This window comes from Canis lupus, chromosome 7 (assembly GCF_011100685.1).
Source record: "Canis lupus familiaris isolate Mischka breed German Shepherd chromosome 7, alternate assembly UU_Cfam_GSD_1.0, whole genome shotgun sequence".
In the NCBI taxonomy this organism is placed as follows: Eukaryota; Metazoa; Chordata; class Mammalia; order Carnivora; family Canidae; genus Canis; species Canis lupus.
Window position 1 is genome coordinate 9227502 of NC_049228.1, and position 26377 is coordinate 9253878.

A 26377-nucleotide genomic window follows, 5' to 3' on the forward strand; every position below is an offset into this window, starting at 1 on the left:
GACTCTAACTCAATAAGCCTGTAGGGCAGGCTTGGCTCAGCTCTGTTTCCTGGGCCATAATGAACCAGAGGTCATGCATGAAGAGTAAGAGCTGCCTTTCTCGGATGGCTGCCAGAAAATTAATTTAATTTTGAGCTTAAAAATATAGTTACACCAAATCAATACAGTAAGAATAGCTCTCTTGTCCATGATTTGAGAACTAGGTGCAGATCTGAAGCACTGGTGTGCTGGTCAGACAATTAAGGCGACGATGCCACATCTATCATTTACAGCCCAGGGCTGCTCTCATGCCAGTCTGCTTCTGAGACATTCTAGAAGGTTAAAAGTCCTCACAAGGGCCTTATTTAATTACTATTACTATTAGAAACATTATTACTATTAAAAATGGGTAATTCTCTCAATGCTCTTTCTCTAATTTTATATGAAGTGAGATTATACATTTTTCATGCATACATTTTATCTATTGATATCTCTATATAAAGCATTATGCCTTACATACTCACAACCTAACTGGGAGAGATTGCACATAAGTCCAGCTGCCACTTGCACAGATATTTGAGTATGACATGGGGAGAAAGAGAGGGAGATTGGTATGTTCCCTGCATAAGAGCCTCACAGTGCAGAGGATGCCCTGGACGACCCTAAATGCGAGTTAGTTAGGTCCCCCCACACTGGGAAAGACCTTTCTCAATCCCAAGGCAAGATGCTGATTTGGGTGAGGGCTGGTCTTTCTCTCTGTGAGCAGTTTAGAGTTAACACTGTATCATAGCAAGGGCCCTGGGCCCCACTCAAAGAAAAATAATCATGGTATATTCTCTGGCCCTTAATTAAAAGTTGACGTATGGAATTTAGGGGAAGGGGAGCAAAAGCTTTTGTTTCCCTTTTTAAATTGTCATTTAAAAATAAATAAATAAAAATAAAAAACAAATAAATTTTCACATTTATTTGTCTACACATACACATGAAGAATTAAATAGCCAAAGCTTTTTTTGGTCTTTACTCCCCTAGATCTTCTTTCTTTTCCCCCAGTTCCCCTCTGCAGAAGCACCCATTTTCCATTGTATTAGCTAATTTGGTTTGCTGTTGATCTTCCTAGTTGAATGTCATTCTCAAATCACCATATCCTGATATTTCAGGTTTAGGAATTATCTGCTGGCCTCTGAGAATTTAGCTCCCTTCCTCCTCTCCAATCTCATACTTGTTTCCTTCTCCTCTTCCCCTTGCCCCATCCTCCGACATGGTTATAGCATCATCTTGGTTAGATAATTATCTGTGCAGATATTATTGTAACTGGGTGAGAAATATTCACAGCTAAAACACACAGGATACTCAGGTCCCTTTTTCTTTTCTTTTCTTTCTTTTCTTTTCTTTTCTTTTCTTTTCTTTTCTTTTTTTTCTTTCTTTTCTTCCTTTTCTCCTTTTTAAATTTAAATTCAATCAATTAATATATAGTGTATTATTAGTTTCAGAGGCAGAGTTCAGTGATTCATCAGTCTTATTTAATACCCAGTACTCATTACATCACATACCCTCTTTAATGCCCATCATCCTGTTACCCCATCCCGCCACCTTCTCTCCTCCAGCGACCCTCTGTCTGTTTCCTATGATTAAAAGTCTCTTATGGTGGGGATCCCTGGGTGGCTCAGTGGTTTGGCACCTGCCTTCGGCCCAAGGCATGATCCTGGAGACCCGGGATCGAGTCCCATGTCGGGCTCCCTGCATGGAGCCTGCTTCTCCCTCTGCCTGTGTCTCTGCCTCTCCTCTTTCTGTGTTTCTCATGAATAAATAAATAAAATCTTTAAAAAAAAAAAAGGAGCCTCTTATGGTTTGTCCTTCTCTGATTTTATCTTGTTTTATTTTTCCCTCTTTCCCCCTATGATCCTGTTTTGTTTCTTAAATTCCACATATATTCATATGAGATCACCTGATAATTGTCTTTCTCTGATTAACTTATTTTGCTTAGCATAATACCCTCTAGTTCTATACACATTGTTGCAAATGGCAAGATTTCATTTTTGATGGCTGAGTTGTATTCCAGTGTGTGTGTGTGTGTGTGTGTGTGTGTGTGTGTGTGTACCATCTTCTTTATCCATTCATCTGTCGGTGGATATCTTAGACCTTTTCCATAGTTTGGCTATTGTGGATATTGCTGCTACAAACATTGAGGTGCAAGTGCCCCTTCAGATCACTACTCTTGTATCTTTGGGATAAACACCCAGTAGTGCAATTGCTGGGTTGTAGCGTAGCTCTATTTTCAACTTTTTGAGGAATCTCTATACTATTTTCCAGAATGGCTGCACCAGCTTGCATTCCCACCAACAGTGTAGGAGGGTTCCCCTTTCTCTGCATCCTTACTAACATCTGTCCTTTCCTGACTTGTTAATTCTAGCCATTCTGATTGGTGTGAGGTATCTCATTGTGGTTTTGATTTGTATATCCTTAATGTTGAGTGATGTTGAGCATTTTTTATGTGTCTGTTGGCCATGCGTATGTCTTTCTTTGGAGACATGTCTCTTCATGTCTTCAAGCATCCAATTCTTGATCTCAGCTCAGGTCTTGATCTCAGGGTGTGAGTTTCTACGGAAAGAAGGAAAGAAAGAAGAAAGAAAAAAAAGAAAAGAAAAGAGAGAGAGAGAGGAAACAAGAGAAAAAAAGAGAAAAAAGAAATTTCTCCTAGATGTTTCTGAACCATTATGATACCAGCTATGTGGGTGCCTCTGCCCCAGCGTCCTGGGAAGTAGCTTCACTTATTTGGGTCAGATCCCCTGATTCCTGTATCCCATGTCTTTCACCCTCTTGGTTTACCAGTGTATGTTGGTAAAGACATGCTTTTATAGTTTTCTGAGAGGGTATATGGGAGCAAAACTTTGAGACCTAATGTTTACTCTTACACTCAATTAATAGCTAAGCTGGGCGTTGAATTCTAGATGTGAAATCATTTCTCTCTTTCCTCAATAGAAGCATTTCTCCACTGGCTTCCCTGTGTTGAGAAGACAAAAGCATTCAAGATCCTTCACCCTACAGACTGAACCTGTTTTTTCCTCTGGAGAAACTTTTTCCACATGTTCTGAAAATTCATGACAGTGCGCCTTTTGCTGTGCCTCAGTTCTCATTCATTGTGCTAGGCTTTTAGTAGGTCCTTTCAACCTGGAAACTCTTTTCTTTTCTTTTCTTTTCTTTTCTTTTCTTTTCTTTTCTTTTCTTTTCTTTTCTTTTCTTTCTTTTCTTTTCTTTCTTTTCTTTTCTTTTCTTTTCTTCTCTTTCTTTTCTTCTTTCTCTTTTTTTTTAAACTTGCCTCCAGCAGATCAAAGTGAAAATAAAAGAAGAGGGGAGAAGGAAGGAGAGGAGAGGTGGGAGGGGAAGGGTGGGGAGGGGAGAGGGCAGGGAAGGGGAGGGAAGAGTAAAGAAAGTAAACATGCAGAGTGGTGACAGTGGTGGATGAGGTGATGGAAGGATAAGCATAATAAGGACACTTTATTTCTCGTCAGCTTTTTAAAAATCACTTAAAATAAAATTCCTCACAGTTTCTCAAAAAAGGGAGAAGGAAAATTGAGAGACTGTTCTATTTTATGAACCCAAGATGGAAGGAAACCCTAGTGAGAAACAACAAAGTAAGGGCAGTGGAAAAGGAAGTAAGAAGGTAGCTCAACCTCAAGGATCTTGGGTGGAACAGAAAAGAGACATTGCAGGAGTGAGTCTGGAAATAAGAAGTGTGTTTAGCAGGTCACAGCTCCGAAGCCCTTGGCTTATTCTTTGTTTATGCTTACCCTGCTCTCTAGGTCCTGATTGCCTTAGCACCCTAGTCTAGAGCCAGTGGCCATACCACTGCCCCATCTCTCATCTCTGTCTCTTTGGGGCATCTTCTGGAATTGGGATGGGCATCTTATCTGCCTGCTAACAAAGGGGAGTAAAGACAGGAAGACCCCGTCCCTGTGTTAGCAGGGCCTCTCAAGCATTCTGGGTGACTGGCTTCTACAAAACTATTAGGACCTCACCCTTGCACTTTTAATAATTAGTGGGTCAAACAGACTTGTGGGCTTCTTTAGGAAGTTGGTCATTATTTACAAAATTACTCCTGTTGAAAAATGCACCTCAACTTCTAATGTAGAACATAATTTACTCCTAAACTCAAGAAGGCTAAAAAAGTTTTTAAAGGTCGGGGAGGGGCACCTGGGTGGCTCAGTTAGTTAAGTGTCTGCTTTCGGCTCAGTTTGTGGATCTCAGGGTCCTGAGTTCCAGCCCCACATTGGGCTCCCTGCTCATCAGGGAGCCTGCTTCTCCCTCTCCTGCTCGTCCTCTCACTGGCATTCTCTATGTCTCTCTTTTTCAAATGAATAATTTTTTTTTAATCTTTAAAAAAAGATTTTAAGTAAAAAGAGCTATTTCTATAGATGTATCAAAGCTTAGAGATAAGGACTAATGAGTCTTCTTTCTTTTTGTAATAATTTAAAAATCATTGCCCTCTGTGGGTAGTTTATGGGTTTATACAAACTGACTTTGTTCTATACAAAATTCCAAGTGATACATTAAAACAGAATTTAAAGAAGACACTACTCTGTCACCTATGCTTTTTTCTGTACTCTTAATTCCCAGCAGAGGGTCATCAAGCCTCTGCTAGCCCTTATCATCTGGCCACTCCATTTGGCAATGATGGGGACATGCTGGTCCTAGAAGGTGAATTGATATGGATATAGCCACATTGACATCTCTGACATCTTTCTTTTCCCCTTTTATGTCAAATACAGAAAAAGACTAAAAAAGCATGGGTTGAATGAATACACTGAGGGAATAAGTATTGATGCAAGAGACAAATCAGGTAAAAACACAGTAATTTTGAAAAGAGAATCCTTAAAAGTGAAGGTAGGCTTTCAAAGTCATATCGGTAAAAAATTCTCTTGGTTCCACCTTTTGTTTCATCCAGTTTTACAGAGATAGAACATTGTATTAGTTTAAGGTATATCACAAAATGATTTGATATATGTATAGACTGAGAAATGATTACCACGATAAGTTTAGTTACATAGTTAATTGAGTTCTTTGATAGTTTCTTTCCCTTCATTTTTCTATTCTTTTTTTCCCAGATCTCCTGTTAATCAGGTGCTGAACTCCTGGACTAATCTAATATTCTTATTTTTCTCTCCAGTTTCCTATCACTTCATGGGAAATTTCTTCCATTTTTATCTCCTATTTCTTTTACTTATTTTTTAGAGAGAGGGAGAGAGAAAAAGAGAGAGAGAGAGAGAGATTGCATGAGGGGGTATGGTGGGGGCAGAGGGAGAGAGAGAGAGACAGAATCTTAAGCAGGTTCCATGCCCAGCATGAAGCCCAATGTGGGGCTCAATCTTATGACCCTGAGACAGTGACCTGAGCCGAAATCAAGAGTTGGATGCTCAACCAACTGAGCCACTTGGATGCCCTGTTTTACCTTTTATTTAATTTTCATTTGATGTTATACTTTGCATTCCCATCAATTTCTTATTCTCTAAATGTTGCTTTTTAATACCATTCTGTTGTTTCATTGATGTTAATATCTTTTGTCTTCTGAAGATATTAATAATAGATATATTTTTAAGTTTTCTTATCCCTGCTTGGTCTTTGTTTCCTCATTTATTTGTGTTTGCCTGCCTTTCAGATTACAAACATATGGTAATCCTTAGGTGCCTGCTCATAATTAAGAGTGGGACCCTTGTGTGTATGAGTGGGGGAGAAGTCGTCGTTGGGGACCTGGTTGGACTTTGTGTTGAAGAATGTACGGTGTCATCAACTTTAGGATTGTCCTTTTGGATTTTGCTGAGTTCCTAGAGAAGTCCTCAGTCTCCTGGCTGGAGAATGCTTGCAGCATAGTAATCAAGTAAGGAGGTTGAAGGTCTCAACATTCAGTATATAAACTTTGCCTTAGGCTCTTCTGTCATATGGTACCTCTTCCTTTCACTGTCCCTTGTCTCTTCCAGCCTAGAGACTCTCTCAAGAATACACATGGCTTCTGTGAGTGGGGGAGGGGCACTGACTCAGCTTCATAGAAGGAGGAGGATATTTGGGGGTCTAAATGCTGCTTCTTTTTTTGAGAGAGAGAGCGAGAGAGCACATGCACAAGCAAGCAGGGGTGAGTGAGTGGAGGGAGGGCAGAGGGAAAGGCAGAGAGAGAATCTTAAGCAGACTCCATGCCCAGTGCAGAGCCCAACGCGGGGCTCGATCCCATGACCCTGAAATCATGACCTGAGCTGAAATCAAGAGTCAGATGCTTAACTGACAGCCACCCAGGCGCCCCTACAGGGATCTAAATGCTTCTTAAACTTTCAACCAGCCCTATTTTTAGCTCCCCCTTCATTCTCACTGCTAATGACACTATTGCCACTAATGCCTAGGTCTTTCAGGAAATTCTGCTGTAAATCAAATTATTGTCTAGATTTCCCCTCTATCATCTTAGGATTCAGCTTTCTTTGGTCTGCCAAGTCAATCACTGCTTTTTAGCTTTCCAATTTTTGTTACTCTCCTCTCTCGTGCTCTTTGTCCTAATGTGTTAATGTGCTAAAAGGACGTTTCCTTTGTTGTTGCTTTAATGGTGTTTTGGGAGTGATCGGATGTAAATGTGTGTGTTCAGTCAACCATGTTTTCTGACAGCCATACTAATGGTTTGCAAAGGCAATTAGGAACTGCTGGCTGTGGCCCAAGGTGACCCCCCACAAAACTGAAAAGTAGTTTTCAAATCTTTAAAGCCAAGAGCTCAGAGCAATGTAGCAATCATACAAAATAAAGCCACCTAAGGGTGGGTACCATCACTACTTGGCAGAAAAGGAAAACGAAGTTCAGTATCAGTGAAACAGCATGCAGGGAGGCCAGAACCCAGGGTCTCTCTGACCCCAAGGCCATACTCCACTAAATCACCCCCTCCTAAGCTTCAGTGTGTGTCAGAATCACCTGGAGGGCATCTGACACAGTTCTGGACACTTGACCCCAGAGTTCCTGATTCCATAGGGTGGGTGGGCCCTAGAGAATACATATCTCTAACAAATTCCCAGGTAATACTGTTACTGCTGGGAACAGTGAGAAGCACGGCACTATCGTTCTCTCTCCTCTTCCACCGTTTGTTTTATTTCAGATTATGTTGTCAAACTCTATGGACATAAATGTTGCTTTTGATTAGTTCTTCATGGTCAAGGCATGTTACATTATTCACCAATTTCTTTTTTTAGAGTAGGTTTATACAGATCAAAAGGAGAGAGCTGCTTTTCTATGAAAAGCCCATTTCTGGGATATAGACTATAATATCCCCCCTTTCCCCTCCTCCCCCCTTCCTTCTCTCCACCCTGTTCCCCGCTTCAACTCTACTCCCACCCTAGCTATCCTGTCACCCCCAGACCTCACAGATGCCGAAAAGAAAAACCAAGGAAACAGAAACCCTTTCCAATTCCTGCTTGTGAACCAGATAGTGCCTCATATTCAATATCTATTAAGATTATGCCTTACTGCTGCTTATTTTAATGAGATTTAATTTCTTCATTTTTTGAAGAAAAAAAAAGAAGACTCTTGTTAGATGAGTTTCCCTTAGAAGAAAATCGCCAGTCTTATGATCCTCAATTCCCCATTAGCCAGCCATATGATTAGGATGAACTGCTCATTAAGTCATGTAGCTGCACTGGTGGGTTGGGGGTAAAAGTCATTAACACACACAACATTGGCACTGAGAGCTCAAAGCAGTCCAGAGACATCCTTTCACTTCCAAGACATTAATGAGATACAGCAAGTAGAATCTAAATAGCCAGAGAAGGAGCTCAGAAATGGAATCTTCTGCTTTCTTGGTTAAGCACAGCCCAGCAAATCCTAAAGAGGTGAACCCAGTGACTTCTGCACTCACAATATTATCTGATAAGGACAGGAAGATGGTGTCTTCTGACTTACACCTTCTTGGGTTCAAATTCCAGCTCAGCCACTTAGAGCTGTGTGGCCAGATGCAAATTATTTTGCTGTTTATTCCCTTCATTTCCATCAGTCTAACAAAAGAAATATCACCTGCTCACTTCCCTGGGATGTTGGGAGAATGAGACACTGTGAAAAGTACCCAGAGTACTGAATTGGAACAAAGAGACCTTCGATGTTACCGTCTCTTGCAGCTAGTCTGCAAGTCCAGTGTCAGAACACACACATCAGAGGGCAATTTGCTAAGACAGTAGCCTGGAACACTAGCCTGAATGGGAACTATTATCTTTTACTTGTACAGACAGACTTAAAATTTATCATAACGGGAAAACACTGGAATCCAGAGAGAGGTTTCACACCAAGCTCATCCTGCAAAAACAGAGGACTGCAAAGGAGCTTCTCAAATCCATACATGTTAAGAACTTTGACACATCGGGGGCACCTGCGTGGCTCAGTGGTTGAGCGTCTGCCTTCGGCTCAGGTTGTGATCCTGGGGTCCTGGGATCAAGTTTCACATCAGGCTCCCCATGGGGACCCTGCTTCTCCCTCTGCCTGTGTCTCTGTCTTTCTTTCTGTGTCTCTTATGAATAAGTCAATAATATTTACTTAAAAAAAAGAACTTTGACACAATAGTTGAAATACTATGTGGTGATTCAGAATGAAGCTATTCATTGATTAGGAAGGACTGAAGGATACATGGAAGCATGCAGGAAGGAAGCAGGGACAGGGAGGAGGGCCTGAGAACCCAATTTAAGTCCTCATTCCATGTCAAATTGGCCCACATGACAGCAACACATCTCATTTTGTTAATGTAGTATTTTTGGTCTTTGCTGCTGTTATTGCACATGCTTATCCTAATGTGATGATGAGTGGGTGTGAGGATAATGTTTATATTGGCATAGTAACTGGCAACTAACTTTTAAAATCTTATTTCTTGAAATCCATAGCTATGGGTCTATCTCACTGTCTGGGAAGAAATGAGTAGTAACAAGGGGGGAGATAAAAAAAAAGTAGTGCCATGTTAGCAGATCAACTCAGCCTAGGAGAACTATGTACTTTGGAGACAAAAAGTTACAATTTGGAAACCTGGTTTCACTACCAACCCCAGGAAAATCGTTCTTCCTCTCTAAACATCTTTATATAGAATAGTTACCTATAGTTTATTTTTTAATAAGTGGGATCATGTATGCAAACTGCTTACCACAGCACCTGGTATATAATAAATGCCCGATAAATATGATAATTAATAGCAAGATGGTTAAGGACCATCTCCAGAGTCATCATTTCCTGGAAACATTCCTTCACTAAATCATCTGATGTCTTAATTCAACAAACATTAACTGAATACTCAGGCGTGTCAGGTGCTATGGTGGGAAGCAACATGGTGTAGTGAAAATTACTTGGTGTCTGAAAAGAAAGAATGCTATTGGCCCTGCCACTGTCGGGGAGCAAGGATTTCTTTCCCCTTCAAGGGTCCTTCTAGCTGGACTAAGAATCAAATTGACATGAGACAGATTAACAAGAGAAAATAAAAAGTAATAGCATTCATACAGGGAATCCACCCAGACATGACAATTCCAAAGGCAGTCAGGCAAAATGATGTCTACATGTCACCCTGAACTAAGGAGAAGGGGTTAGGGGTCTGGGACTTCAGAAGAAAGGAATCACTTCACAAGGCGATAAGAAGAGCAGGTACTTGGTAATTAGAGGTTTGTCCTGCCATACAGATGGGTCTCTCAGGTCAAATTTATCTCTGCTAATAACCAATTTAGATTCTTCTATGTGGTTAATAGAAGGACAAAAGTTTCTCTTCAACCCACAGGGCGTTGATTGCCCTCAGGTCAAAATAATCTTCATGACAAAGTGGCTCATCTTGGGGCATCCTGCCCTTGGCCCCTACACCACAAATTTATGTCCTAAGAGCCTCAGTTTCCTCATTTATGAAAGAGAGAGCATAATCTGCCCATGTCGGGATTTCTGTGAAGATTCACCGAATTCACAGGATAAATATCCGCCACGGTGCTGGCATGGGGTGGATCCAAAAAAAATCTGAGTTTTCTTTCTTGACCCACTCAATGTTAATATCCCTCCATTCATCACCCCGAGACTCAGGTTCCCTCAGTTCTACTGTGATATGTAGACTTGTGCTTTTCTTTAAACAGAAGACTTTCTGGAGTGCAGGAGTTATGGTGATCATTCCAGGGATATCTTTCTTCTTCTGCATCAGGGCGTGCTCAGAAAGTGCTATTGGCTGACTACTGGAAGAGACTGTCCCAGAGAGGTGAGTTCCCTCAGGTTTAATGGTACAAGGTTTACAATGTGGGTGGGCTTTTTCTACGCCCCACAACCACTTCTCTGACACCAGCTGGGTGTCCTACAATTCAACTCCATTCTGAGGCTATCTGCCAGAGGCAGCATCAGATTCCACAGATTAAGGGCTCAGCCCCAAAGACTGCCTCCACTTAAGATGCCATTTGCAAGTCCAGATTGCTACTTGTACTTCTGACAATAGTTCCCATGAACTCCTCCATAGGTTCGATTAATTCGCTAGAGCAGCTCACTGAACTTGGGAAACCTGTGTACTCACTAGATTAATGGTTTATTACAAAAGATATTAAAGGAAAGGAGCCAATAGCCTGATGAAGAGATACACAGGGCAGGCCCTGAACAAAGGAGTGTCTGTCCTCCTGGAGTTTGGGGCCCGGCATGGCACTTGGAAGCGTTCTGGTTCACCAACCTGAAGCTCTTCAAATCCTCTTCCCTTGGTTTCTTATGGAGGATTCATTACATAGGCATGATTGATTAAATCATTGGCTATTGGTGAATAAAGTCCATATTCATCCCCTCTTCCCTCCCAGGAGGTTAGTGGGGGAGCAGAAATGGGGTGGGGGTTGAAAGTTCCAACCCTCTAATCATTTGATTGGCTTTCCTGGCAACCAGCCCAGATCCTTAGGCGCCTCCAAAAGTCACCTCATTAATACAACAAGAGACACTTTTATTGCTGTCAGCAGAGGAAATTCCAAGGGTTTTAGGAGTTCTGTGCCAGAAACAGGGAGGAAAAGCAAATATGTATTTAGCCCTATAAATCATAACATCACACAAAGGCTTCATGAAGTGGTCTCAAACCAGGATCAATCACTTGCTTGGGCAGTCAGAAATGCAAATTCTCATGCCCACTCCAAATCTACTGAATCCAAATCTCCAGAGGTGAGACCCAGGAATTTGTAGCTCTTCAAACCCTGCAAGTGATTTTTTGCGGCATCTTCATGTTTGAGACACACTGCTTTATACCCCAGGGATCCCCACTATTTCTCTAATAAATTGTCAGTATAATGCTCTACTTTAAAGGAGGAGAATGGTCTAAGGGGAAAAAATACTGGGCCATATTGAGGAAGCAGGATGAGGCCAAGAAGGCAGCTAGCCTTACCCCTCTAGACAGAATAACGACAGTGAAGCCAGGAGAGAATGAGGGAATGATCCCACAGGTCAGTGGTACCTGCATGCAGGGAATACAAATGACTATACTCTCTTCTCAGTGTCCTACCAAGACTATGTCCTCATTCCTCCTCAAGCTGGACAGTTTTCTTCTGAGCACAGAAAGTGTCCCTGAAATCAGGGAATTTAAAACACTCATACATTCTGTACTTTATAACAAAAAAAGCCTGAAAACTCTCACTTAATATCTTGCTAAGAATAGCACAAATTCCTATAACCACGCTGAAACTCTGCTGTGTTGGTGAATGTCACTTAACAAGCAAAATTCTTACAGGGGAGACAGAAGGTTATTTTCAGCTATTTCTCATCTGTCGAATAAAACAACAGCTCCCACTCCACAGTAACCCATTAACCATGCAGTCTGTGCCATCTCATTTCAACCAGTGTTTTAATAGCACCACAGATAAAAGCACAGCAATTTCCACAGGCAATTACTTCTGCAAATGAATCAAGAAGGTCAGACACAGGTTGGAAAGGTCTCCAAATAATTTGCTACTTTTACTTATTTTGTGCTTGCTGAGTTCCTGATTGCAAAGAGACAACCACTTAGTTACAGTACACCTGGCTAAAAAGATAGAGTGGCTTGCAGGTTTTCAAACCCAGGTCTTGCTTGACTTCATAATGAGAGCCCTAAGTTTATATCTGGCCAATATGAGTCATCAAAGAGAATCTAATTAGCAAAGCCATTTAAAATAATACATAATTTTTAAAGCCATTTAAACAGGCATGTTAACCTGAAGGGAGCTCATTTTCCAATAGTAGTTATGTCTACTCCTAAAGTTATGAGCTCTCAGAAAGTTCAAATTTTTCTTCTCCCTCTCTAAACAACGACAAAAAAGAAAAAAAGTGTTTTTTTTTTCAAAAGACATTACTATCACCATGGTGAATTAAATTGGAACAGCACAATGCATGAAACGTCTCAAAGAAATACCTCTTCCAATAATAGTAAGAGAAAGAAATTAAAATCACTTTATCCATTGTTGACAACTCTGATCTTGGCACTTCAGAATCTGCTGATTTTCCTACTTGAATGACCAGCAGTCTCTTAGTTTCTCAAAGGCAGTCCTGGAATTATTTGGTTGCTAAGTGACATTGTAGATCCCAGCACCTCTGTCCACACTGTCTCAAGTGACCATGACCCAACCAGCTTCCTACTCCACGGCATGCCGAGGAGTGGAGAGAACAGAAACTCTCATCTTGGACATATCTTTCGTTCTTTCATGAGTCAGTGGTCCTCATTCTGGCTCTGCTGTCTCATAGCTGTAAGCCAAGTGACTTCACCTCTTTGTGCAAAGAGACCCAAATATTTGTTTCAAAAAGGAGTAATAACAGTAATAATCACAACTGAAATTTATATGCTTTTTATGATGTACAAATCACTATTCCAATCATTTTGCATACATGATTTATGTCCTGGTAGCTACTACTACTAGTATCTTCATTTTATAGATGAAAGCTGAGTCCAGAATGTCTAAGTGATTTGCCCAAAGTCACGCAGCTGGGAAATGACAGATGGAGGATTCACACGCAGGCAGGCTGGCTTGGGAGCCCACTCCACCATGGCACCAGGCGCCTCTCTTAAACACATGTCTACTGTATACCAGATACTGCTCCGGTGCTGCAGATACACCACTGGCTCACTGAAATCTCTTAAGAGCCCTATGAGGAAGGGACTGTCACTAGCCTTATTTGCAGACAGGCCACAGAGAGGTTAAGTAACTTGGCTAAGGTCACACCTAGTAAGCATGGAGCTAGATTCAACCCCAGTCCCCTGCCTGAAACATTTATGGAGGGTTTCTCAGCCTCCACACCATTGATACTTTGGACCGGCTCATTCTTTGCTGTGGGAAATTTTTTTTATGTTAAGATTTTATTTACAAGCCTCCGTTGTTGTACGGAAAGTAAAAATGCTGTTATAGTCTTGATGTGACTAGTAGCCACTGGCGGTTGACGCGCCAACCACTCACTCACCAACCACCCATGCTACAGCAAGCCTCCAGAACCTAACAGCACTTACAATTTTGTTGGGGTGAAGTTCCCAAGTTGATGGTGGATTTTGAAGAGGGACCAAATGGTGAAAGAATGTAACAGGAACTATTCTTTGGCTCTTTGGGTGGGTGGTGTCCTGTGGTTGGTATCACAGATAACCTTTATTACTATTATTATCTAAACTGCTACCGATGAGCAGTCCAACCAATACTAAACAGTTCTTTCTTTGCAGGTTATTTTGGTCTTAATTATCATCTTCATCAGTTTCTCTTTTCCTCTTTTACCTTCCCCCTTTCTTCCTCCTCATCCCCTTAATCTTCATCACCTTGCCCATCATGTCCAAATTCTTCCTCCTCACTGACTTCAATTTTATCCTACCCCTCCCCCATTTACACTTCTTCTTCCTCTTCATCTTCTTGGTTATCAAACTCCTCCTCCTCCTCACCATCCTCATCCTCCTCATCTTCTCCTACAGCTGGCTCTTCTTCATGCACACCATCTACCTGGACTTCTGGATCCTCTCTGTCCTAGCCATCCAGGTAGGTCAAGCTGGGGAAGATGCTCTCTCCCTAGCTATTCAGACTAGTAACCCCACGGTTAGAAACAGATTCAGGCTTTTCAGACATTCCCACTTTTTCAGAGGTTCCAAGGTGCTGATATTTTGCGGTAGATTGCACTGAAGTTCAGATGTGTGAAATTTGAAAGGCTTTCTGCTAACCTGTCCAGACCTCTAAAGACGCTACTGACATCCAGCTCAAGCTTTTTCAATTTAGGTATCTAGGAGAGATTTGAAACTGAAATCAAGCCTGCATTTATGGAACTGAGCAACTCTACACTCACAAAGTCAGTGCTCAGCCCACAATTTTCCCGTCATCTGATCTGCAGTTGTCCGAGACAAGTTTTCCAACACCTGCGGGGTCTGGTTCCTCAGCTCCAAGGGGAGCCTTCTCTTCAAGTCCACGGTGTCTCTTCCTCACTCTTCAAACTTCACTTTCCACATAGAGGCAGAGAGATGACAGGCATCCGGGCCTGTGCGGGGAGGGCCCCCAGACGGTCGGGCACTGGAGCCCCCCGGGACCCAAGTGACTCCCCGGGGGGGCCCAAGGAAGGGCATGGGAGCACAGCGCTGGTCTCACTACCACACCCCTCCCAGCCACCAGCCACACTGCACTGAGATGCTGGGGGGCGGGTCGGGGCAGCTCAGCTTGGCTTGACTTGGCCCCTTGAATAAATAAACCAACCAAAGGAGGAAGTCAGACAAGAAACAGGGCTGCAGGGAATCTAAAGTCCCTCTGATCTCCAAGAAATGACTATGATTATGAATTATGATTGTGGAATTGGATAGAAAAATTGAAGTGGATGATAATACACCAGGTCTATTCAAGATGATAAAAACTTAGCCTTTCTCATCTCCTTAGAGACAGAAAGACAATTTTCAGCCTAATGGTGATGTCCATAATTGACTCTGAGGACTTCTTATAAGCCCAGATATCTGTCTCCTGCAAAGATTTTGATGAGGTAGAAATAATTTTCCTGCTATAACCTGTACCATGAGCCTCTGTTGCTTCCCCACCCTAACTCTGACACATCATAGCAGTCAGAGCTCTGCAGTCACACTGACTGAAGAGTTAAATACTAGCTCTGCTACTTACTTGCTGTGTGACTTTGAGCAAAGCACTTGATCTCTCTGAACTCCATTTTCTCCATCTGCACAAATAGAGAATAATACCATCCTTGGTGAGGACTAAACATGATGAAATATATGAAATGCTCCACGTAGTACATGCTCAACACATGTTGCTATGTTATTATTATTCAACATCCAACTCAAAACAAAACCTAACTCTTTCAGAAGCCTTCAGGAACCATCACATCTAACTACCCCCCTTCTGCTTCCCAGTGTAACTCATGTGCAAAATCAACAATCCTCAGATGAGTCCTGCCTACCTACCTGGAACCATCATGACCATGTTTGTCAATCGGGGGGCATAGCAGAATCATCAAAACAGCTTTTTTAAGATTATATTTTCCTAGGTTTAGTTATAGTCAGGGGTGAACTGAGGTGAGAAGAGGGTGAGCAAGTAGATTTTTTTTAAAACTCCCCATGATTCTTACAGGCACCATTATCTCATCCACTTCTGTGAGCCTCTAAATTATCTGTGAGTAACCACTGGATGCCTTGTTTTGAAAAAGTCTGGTTATGTTCAACTATTCTAAAAATGTTTAAGGAAAAGAATATGATGCCTTTATGAAACAGATTATAAAAGAACAGGCTTAGCCAAGAAGCACTTAACGCTAACTGGGTACTGATGATTTAAAAAAAAATAAAAGAGGGGGTGTAGTTAATTGAAGAAACTAGTAACTTTTGAACTTTCTGCTAGTTAAGAAGAAATAATCATAGGCTAGGTTCAGATTTTACAGAAACTAGAAAAAAATTGCAGCCTTTACTTTTTTCCCCTCTTTTCTCACTTGAAAGAGGAAAGATTAAGGAATAGTATGGAGAGAAAAAGGTAATTTTAGGCCTTGAAATTAGCAAGGTCAATATTTTTCATGAAGAGAGATGGCTAAGGGTGGCTGGCCAAATGTCAGGAGGAAGGAACAGAACCTTCACCAGGGCTTTGAGCAGCCAAGCCTTGAGTGTCTGCCATGACACTTTGGACAAGTCAAGGGCCCTGGGCTTCCAGCCCTGAATCACTGGGCCTGCAAGACAGTCAAGGTTACCCAGGGGGAAGAAAGCAAAAGAAAAATTAAGCTAAGCAGTGGTGGATGTGTTGAGCTTAGGGAGGGAAAAAACCCAACATTCAACTTGTATTTAGCTGTTTGATAAGATATGTACATATCTTGATAAATCTGTCCAAAAAATAGCAACCAGAAATTATTATATTCTATTCTGTTGACAGTATTGTTGCTAATAGAAAAGGACCAACTGGTAAATTCCTTCAGATTTCTGATTCAGTTTTACCATACCAATACCACTCAATAGTTGCCTTGGGGGTAGCTACCAGGGACTGTAAGAATGGTGCATATAAAAATATGATCAGCCTTGAGGTAAGCAGAAGAAACCATCCCTAGGAAATGCTTCTGGAGAGGCAACACTCAGGATAGAAGGAAGCATGTGGGAAGATGTTCCAGACAATGGAAAGAACATCTCCAAAAGTGCAAAAGGCAGGGATAATGACAATGTGGGCTAGGGGACAGGTGAGGTTATTTAGCTGTGGTATTAAGTACATGGAAACAAAGTCTGCATTTAACTGTAGACTGCATTTGGGGAAATGAGTGAAGAAAGCTCTTATGCATAAGAGGATGCCAGAACTGAGTCTTGAATTATTCTGGTAAATGAGGAAGTGAGGGTAAATGGAAAATTCTGGGCAAAGGGAACAGTATGACCAAGCCCAGATGGTTGAAAGAACAAATCTTGTTGAGGAACTGCAAGTCTCTCAGCATAGCTGATTCTTAGAATTCAAGAATGGTGATGGGGTGACTCTAAGATGTCATGTGACAAGACAACACCATGAAAGGCATCCTTAGGTTTTATCTTATAAGCAGTGGAAATCCTTATTTACACCTGGTATCTCCACTCTTGGGCTCAGCACAGACATGGCAAACTCAACCAGCATCCTGAGATGCAGAATTTGCTCCACTTGCAGATTCCAGGGGAAGAATCAGAGCAGCCCCCAACTGCGTCACTCTAACAGCTGGCTTCAGGCCGAGGGGGACACTAACCATCTCAATATTTATGAGTGATCCACTGGTATCACCATACGTTTTAAACTTCTAATTTGGTTTGCAAGATGGGCCATCATATTGATATTACATTCATTCTGATACAGATGTTGGCTAGTCAAATTTTCAAATTGCCATAGCTTCTGTAGCTTTTGAAATGTTTTCCAACTTAATTCAGCACCCAGGGAGGAGTTTCAGAAAGATGTTTTCACTGAGTCAAGTCTACAGTCTACACATGGGCTAGTAAATGGAAGACCAGAAGTAGACTCTCATCCAGCATATACACAAGGGGCAGAGATCCTGATTCCGTGACAGCCCTCTATTTCTCTTCTAAAACTTAGATTTCATTTGAGGAATATAAAAAAATAGTGAAAGAGAATAAAGGGGAAAGAAGAAAAAATGAGTGGGAAATATCAGAAAGGGAAACAGAACATGAAACACTCCTAACTCTGGGAACGAACTAGGGGTGGTGGGAGGGGAGGTAGACGGGGGGTGGGGGTGACTGGGTGACGGGCACTGAGGTGGGCACTTGATGGGATGAGCACTGGGTGTTATTCTACATGTTGGCAAATTGAACACCAATAAAAAATAAATTTATTAAAAATAAATAAATAAATAATCATAATAAATAAATAAATAAATAAATAAATAAATAAATAAATAAATCTTAGATTTCAGCTCCACTCAGAGAGGCTCTTCTGAGCCAGTCAACCCTCTTGTTGCCCCCTAAATCCAAAAGGAAGGAGGCAGAGAACCTGAGCAGTGGCAGGCTTGGTTGACCCTGGGAAGCTAAACATTGCCATCAATAAGAGGAGGAAAATGGAAGTTCTGAGGGGCCCACACTTACTACAGAAAGAGCAGACAATAGTCTCTACTCTGCCCTGAGAGGTATGATTGAAACCCTGGGCTGTTCCCCAGTATGACTCTCAGGGGCTCTAACAGAAATCATCCAACTTTCAGTTGATATTATAATAGCTCTAAATTCTCTACCAACAATGCATTAGTGTGGACCACTCCCACCGGTATCCCGCCCTTGGGTGGCTCCTGCTCCTCCCTGGTCTCTGATTACAACAGATGGACTGGGGTGTCAGAATGATAAAAGTGAGCCCCATTTGGCACATGGTTGTTTAATCAGCAGCAGTATATGCTCAGCTGCTTAGAAACTGCGGGCCATGTACCCTCTTTAGAACTAAAAACAGTTCAACTATTAATGCAGAAATGAATGGGTTTTCAGATAATCACTTCAGTCTAATAGCCAAACTTGATCTCTTTATTTATTCTCTTATTCCACAAACATTTACTGAGCATCTCCCTTGTGTTAGGTGTGGTATTAGCACTGAGGTACAATGTCTGATGAGAGCAGTGTCTATATGAATAGACAAATGAGACACAGTGTGGTCAGCACAATCTAGACTTAGGGGTGGGGGTTAAGGCGTAGGAGTGGGCAGGGTGTACAGCATCCCCAGAGAACAGTTTTGAAGGATAAACAGAGTTGGGAGTATGGCAGTGGAATGGGAAAGGAAGACTTCCAAGCAAAAGCACACGGTCCAGCCCTTGGGCACAGGGTATGGATGGCGAGGGCAGTGAGAGAGGAGGCTGGACAGGTGCACAGGGACTAGGCTTGAAGCCCTATGTCAGGCTAAGTAAGATGCTGGGATTTGCACAAATCAAGACTTGCTCACCAAACCCACCTCTGAACCAGTGGATGTTTCCAGAGCTTCATTAAATATAATGAGGGGACAGGCACTGCCCTTTGCTGAAGAATTTACAGGTATTCGGTTATGTCCACCAATTAAGTCTCAGTGCTCTGGTTAAATCCTAGCAGAGTCATGAAGTCACTGCAGCTAAATCAGCCAATCAGTAAAGAACATGGATCGAATGCCCGACCTCCGCAACTACCAGCCTCTCCTTTGTTTTTTTTCTTTTCAGTCCTATCACGCAGGCTCAACAGGCTCAATGATATTTTGGTATCATTTCTGCACACTTCTTCCATCACCCTCCTCATTTTAGTTACCCATCTGACCATTTCCCCTGTTCCACTCCTGCTGCTGCTTCTGGTGTGCACAGCCATCCCTCCTCAAAGGCCCCCAAGCCCTCATCCTCTCTCCAGTCCCTCCCAAACCACCTCAAATCTTGCTTCTACACAGTGGTAGCCACAATCTGAAGACACTCTTTGGATCATATCATTCCTGGCTCCAAATTTCAGAAGTTCCCCACTGAACTCAGCATCTGGTCTATCCTCCTTGGGTCGGTGCCCAGGCGGGGGTTCCAACATGCCTATCCACACTTATCTTCACTACTCATGCTCACGCAGCTGGGCTCGCCCAGTGCTTCACTTTGACTTCTGTTTTAGCACTTGTCACACATAACTCACAATGTCGTTGTCTTTAGACATGCCTCCTCTCCACGGGGAAGGCAAGTTCTGTAAGGGTAGGGGTGACAGGTATATTTCCTCACCTCTGTTGCTCTTCTGCACCTGGCACAGGGTAAACTCTCAACACATTACTGATGAGCTGAATTTCACTCTCCAGAAGAACCCAGTGAGTTCTTGGCCACCAGTGCTTCTATTTCTTCCTGTGAGCTGCTCCTGGCCTAGCCCGGTTCTACCGATGGTACCCATGGTAACAAATGGCCATCTCAGACACTATGGTAATGTAAGAATGGGCTCCAGGCAGTCAATTACTTGAGGACAGCAAAAAGATTCTATAACTTAGTAATGCAGTTTGAGTGAAAAGGAGAAAAAAAAAATCCAAATTTGAAAGTTCATAGGCCAGCAATATTTTCCACAAAAGAGAACTGATTCCCAGTTGTGCATAAAATTGTTCCAAAAGTAACTGGTATGCCCGAGAGGCTTCCTGAGGTTGAAGACTTCTGCCAGAAGAGTGGCCAGTAGAGCTCAGTTTAAACATTTTTCCCCTAAGGACCATATTGCATCAAGAAAAGGCCCAACGATGACATGTACTCTCCCTGCATTTTTTTTTTACAGCACATCTTAATCTGGTCATGTCTTTTTCCTGCTTAAAAGCCTTCCAACACTCTTCTTACTGGAGAACAGAGTCCAAACACCTTAGTTAAAAAAAAAAAAAAAAAAAAAAAAGCTTACATTTATTGAGTGCTAGCTTTATGCCAAGTACTAGGTCAAGTATTTTACAGAGCTTATTTCATTGAATCCTAGCGACCTATATAACAGGCACTATTTTAGTACCTATTTTAAATATCTGAAAACTGAGATACAGTGAGGTTACATAACTTGGCCCAAATCACACAGGAACCAGTGGTAGAATCAAGACTTGAACTAGGCAGTCTGTGGCCTGAGCACTCTATCCCTGCACTGGCCCTTGCCTACTGGTGTGGCTCCGTCTCTCACAGTGATCCTCTGTCCCTTGTCCTCCCTAAGCCCCTCTTGGCTTTGTTCAGTACCCTGATTATGCCCAGTTCCCTCAGTCAGCCCCTGGACCTTTGTTGCCAGAAAGTCCATTATTCTGATGAATGTGACCCTCTCAACTGGGGTCTCAAATTCGAGCTTTAGGACTGCTTTCCACTCTTAAAACCTTGAGGACAACAAAGAATTTTTGTTTATGCAGATTATATCTGTCACTACTTACCATGTTACAATGTCAATCTGAGAAAACTTAAAAATATTTATTTATCCACTTAAAAATAATAACATGTTCATTAGAGGTTAACAGACATTGTGTATGTTACAAAAATAGCAACACTATCCAAAACATTAAAAAATTAGTAAAAAGAGTGCTACTGCTTTACATTTATATAAATCTTTTTAATGCCTGGTTTAAGAGATGACAGCTAAATTTTTTGTACCTGCTTCTGCCCTCAACCTGAGGTGGCATGTTGTTCTGGTTGAAGTATATGAAGAAAATCCAGTCTGACAGAGGTATGTAGTTGGCAAAGGGAAGAATATTTTAATAGCCCTTTCAGACAACTAAGGACATTCTCCTCTGATACTACCCTAAAACTCAACAAGTGGTAGCTTCTTAGAGTTTAATGTGGGATCTGAAATCATATCATTGAACTCTTCGTATTCTGTTATATGAATACATTGGTCTACTTTGCACTTCGAATGGGTCTTTTACCCACATATGATTTTGTGACATCACGCATTGGTCATATGGAAAATATGAGTTCATTAAGTGATGCAGATCTTCCAAAAGTCAACACATTCCATCAAACAATACCAAAAACCATACTCGTTAATATTGCCATCAATTGAATCCACACAGTCTTTTGTATTAGAAACTGTCACATTCGTGATGGCAGTTACCAGTTTTCCATAATTCCAACTTTTGCTGGAAAGCTTTAATTTTATAATTGGTAACAAATACTGTCAGTCATTTTCCTTGACATGATGGGCTCACCTCAGTGATTTTTCATGAAAATGTCGTCCAAATACCCAAGACTGGAAAGCGATACTTTATGTGTCATTTATTCTTTCGAGTAAAAATGGCAGTGAAAACAGCAGGAAAAGAGACCCTGTTGCTGTGTGGAATCCAATTGCACAAATGCTTTTCCTTGAAGCAGCCGAATTTCAGAACGCAGAAGTGCTTTACATATGCTTCCAATTTTGTCACACAGAATGTTAAAATATATACTCAAGGGTCAAGATTGACTAAATTTAACTATTCTTATCACTTCATCAAGGGCATTCTTCAGTAAAACTGTGGGGTTTTTTTGTTTTTTTGTTTTGTTTTGTTTTGTTTTGTTTTGTTTTGTTTTGTTTTAGCAAGTGCTTGGTACTGAAGAATATAATGACAACTAATACAGTCTGGGACTGCCTTGATTCATGCTAAGGTCTGGCTACTTACACACCATTGCTTTTGTACCATCAATGCACACATCAACACAGTAAAAGAGGCAGATAAAGTCTTTGCATTATTGTATAAATAGCTTTGCAATCTCTTTGGGAAGGTCTTGGGAACCCTGGGAATACAAAGATCCTGCTTTGAGAACTGTTGCCCTTACACACCTCTTTAGTGTCATTTTGAATGCTGTTTCCCCGAGGAATCTTACCACCTCCCCTCCTTCTGAGCCACCACTGTGATTTGCACAAACTTCTGGCATAGTTATAACATTTTATGATGCATAGTTAATTATATCATCTTTCTCATCTACAACTGTAAGTTTCTCTAGGCAGAAACCACGTCTTATTTAATCTCTAAATACCAAACCTTTAACAGTGTCAAGCACCTGGTAAGTGCTTGATAAATACTGTTGAATGAGTGAATAATTTGTATGGTAGATTGTGTTTTCTAAAGCTGGTTATGACAATATGTCCCATCACACTTACTCTTCTATATTCTTGCCACATACCAGGTTAGTCCCCTCTCTTTTAACGTGGTAGGCTTTGTGACTGCATCAACCTTCAGAGCATGGTAGAAGAGATGCCATGTGACTTCTAAGGCTAGGTCTTTAAAGTGCCATGCATTTCTGCCTTCATCCTTGGGGACAGTCACACTTGGAACCCAGCCATTATACCAGGAGAAAGTCCAAACAGCCTCTGGAGAGGCCTACATGGAAAGCAACCTGGGTCCCTGGCTCAAAGCCCCAGTTGGGTTCCCAGCCTACACTCAGGTACTACCCAGGTGAGTGAGCCATCTTAAAAAAGATCATCCGGTGTCCAGTTAAGCTGAGCCACTGACAGCAGGTGGGACAGAAAGCAGACATCATGATGAACCAATGACCAGTTGCAGATTTACAAGCTAAATTAAAAAATTGCTACTGTTTTTAAATCACTACATTTTGGGGTAATTTGTTATGCAGCAACAGGTATTCTATAAACTTTATATTTGAGTTACACTCCCTACCAAACTGTCAGGTCATAGGAAAAAGAAACTATGATATACTTACTCCAGTATTCTCTCCCACATCTAGCATAGGGCTGGACACATTGTAAGTACTCAAATGTATATGTTGACTTAAGTCGGTGCTTGTTTTGGATGCCACATATCCAGTTAAATATAATCAATATAATCATGGATCCTACACAGGGAAATGTCTCATTTCCCAGGACACAATTAAATACTACCATGCCCATTAGGAAATGACATGAAATGTAAAACACAAGCCATAAAACCCTGATCTCCCTATTTTCCCCCATGAATTAAGCTACAGAAGGATTTTAAATAGTCGTTACTAGACAAATGTCTGTCTACCTAGCTGCTTGCCAGCTCAGATGAGAAGCATGAGGTAGCCAGTTAGGAAGTCAGACAAGGGATGCCAGAGAAGACAAGGCAGATGAAGAAAATGTTGGCATGTATTACTTACATAACTTGCTATTTTTGTGATTGTTTCCACTTTTAAGCAACCTTGCTTTATTTATAGCTTAACATTATTAGCTAAATTAAGAAAGCAAAAATCGTATTATGTATTTTTAGCACTAATTTAAAACCATAAAAGAAATTTCACGGGATTTGTTAGTCAAGAAAAGATCTACCTCGGCTGAATGCATCAATAGACATAAACTGAATAATGTTAGTGGAAGTTATTCCAAAGAAATGGAGACCAAGGAGCTTGTGCTAGTTTTATTGGAAGTACCATTCCTCATATACAAAGTTTGGATTTGGGGGTGCCTGGGTGGCTCAGCAGTTGAGCATCCGCCTTTGGCCCAAGGCATGATCCTAGAGTCCCGGGATTGAGTCCCACATCGGGCTCCCCGCAGGGAGCCTGCTTCTCCCTCTGCCTGTGTCTCCGCCTCTCTCTCTCTCTCTGTCTCTCATGAATAAATAAATAAAATCTTTAAAAAAACAACAATAACAAAGTTTGGATTTGTAGGTGTTTGAGGGTGGCATGCTAAACCCAAAAGTGTGTTATTGGCAGATATGTTCAAGTATGATACCTCTAAAACTACTCGGGCAGAATTTACTCACACATGTTTTTTTAAAAATAAGCTCAAAACCAAAAGAACTATTTGAAATAAGAGGACTGCATTAGAAAGCCACAGAAGCAAATGTTCAAAATTTTACCTATTAACACTTTGCAAGCTTCTAATAAAATAGCACTTTGGATTGCTAAAGAAAAAAAAAAACCCTCATGCAATCAATAAAATGGTGAAAATCTGCATCAGAGGTATTTGCTTAGAAATGTTGGGTGAATCTGTGGTGAAAAGGGTAGCTCCAGTACCACTTTCAAATGATATCACAGAGTAACATGCCAGGCTAATGATACAGAAGACCAACTCACAGACCAAATAAAACAAGCAAAGGATTTCTCATTGCAACTTGCCAAGTGCACCAATACTACTAACATGGCAATAATCTTTCAGTACATATAAGACTCAAACATGATAAGGATATGAAGAATCCCACCCTTTTCCGCATGTTCACTGCCAAAAGACACAGCTAGCTCTCCAACGTATAAAGCTAAAAAAATTACATTGTCAACAGATGTGGTTTGGAGTTTAAGTTTTGTGTAGAGTATGTTCTGAGAGCACAGCTGCAAAGACAAGAAAACATTCTGGAATTATACAGATTAATAAACTTCACACCAGAGTGTAAATTAACGCATTGCTGCCTTTGTTGAGAAAGACTTGCTTCAAAAACAAGTCAACTCAACGAAACACTACATTTACTACATTTAGTGATGTAGTAAACATTGTACAAAAATTCTGTAAAGGTAAATGAATTAAATTCATGATTACTCTGAATAAATTATTGAGAGGGAAGCCAAGAATAAACAACCGTATTATATGTTGACATTTGATGGTTATCAAGAGGAAAAGTTGTGTCAAGAATGTCTGAAATGCTTAGTGTTCTATCAACTTTGTCCCCACTTTACAAAGATGTAAATTAGAGCTCGAAACTTGTTTCTTAAAAAAAAAAAAAAAAAGAAAGAAACTTGTTTCTTTGTCCATCCTTGTTATTTTAATGATATTAATACTTCCATGTAAGGGAGGAACATATTTTTTTAAAGATTTTATTTATTTATCTATTTATTCATTCATTCATTCATTCATTCATTCATTCATTCATTCATGAGAGATACAGAGAGAGAGGCAGAGACATAGGCAGAAGGAGAAGCAAACTCGCTGAGCCTGATGTGGGACTCGATCCCAGGACCCCAGAATCACTCCCTGAGCCAAAGTCAGACAATCAACCACTGAGCCACCCAGGTGTCCTGAGGAACATGTTTTTCAATGACAGATAAGACTGAGAACCCAGAACAAAAGCTAGCAATTTAAGAATACAGTTTCCATAGTTTACAACATGTTCCAGATTTAACAAGCATCACTGAAGGATGGGGTGATATTGATATAGCATGTCTGAAAAAAGTTATTACCAAATATTTTTGGAATTTGAGAAAATGTTTGGAATTTATTTTTTAAGTGTATGCATAGACAATTCTATGGATTCCTTTTTTTCATCAAAAGATCATTTAAATTTAACTAGCATTTTTGGAACTGGCTACTGATGAAGAACTGAAGATGAATTTGGAAACACAACACCACTTGCCTCATTTTAGATAAAAATTACAAATGAATATTCTGAGCGAGGCTAAATTAACTAGAGTCGCTTTTTTATTCCAGTGAACATTTATATGAGGCCACCCAGAGCACCTGGATGTTAATCCCACCACCGTAAGGAGAAATGCAGGGGCAGATCCTAAATGACCTTGAATGCCCTTCATAACATACCTTGGAACATAAGCCACATAAACTTCCAGGAAGGTCTTTCTTTCCTGTCTCCAGACCCTGTAGGAGAATGTTCTATTCCTTCATGCTGGGAGTAGTCTTATTCCACTCTTCAGTAATAATTATTCTTGTTCACTGTTATTCAGAAAGTCATTGCAAATCATTTCTGAAAGCACTTGCTCTTGAACAAAGGGGTTTAGATGAGGATGGCTCAGAGGATTAGTTGTCACCATCCTAAAAGATGTGGACTCTACCTGGGAGTGGAGCCCTGCAGTTTTTTGAGATTGGTGTGTAGTTCCCAGAACCACATATCAGAAAAGACCATCGAGTTGCCAACAACTACTTTCATTCAGCATGCTTTTGCTAAGTGTCTAAACTATGGCTTGTGTCCTTGATGCACTCAGGTTGGGTTTCATCATCTATCCCCCGAGAACAGCATTTTTGTCAATCCAACCTAGACTCAATAAATTAGCAAGCAAGAAGCAAGCTCATCTATGCATGGTGTTCATTCAAAGTGTGCATATAGGCATTTAATAGGAGGAATTGCTTTTTCACTCATAACTTTGTTTAATTATGATTGAGGAATGACAAAAGTACAAGTGTAATAGG

The 26377-nt window shown here is 41.0% G+C and overlaps 1 protein-coding gene and 1 pseudogene across 1 annotated transcript in view; both read right to left on the minus strand.

Moving 5' to 3' along the window:
* Positions 1 to 26377, minus strand: part of KCNH1 (potassium voltage-gated channel subfamily H member 1) — a 372237-nt gene that overhangs the window by 116649 nt on the left and 229211 nt on the right.
* On the minus strand, positions 13646 to 15371 carry LOC102156497 (annotated as a pseudogene).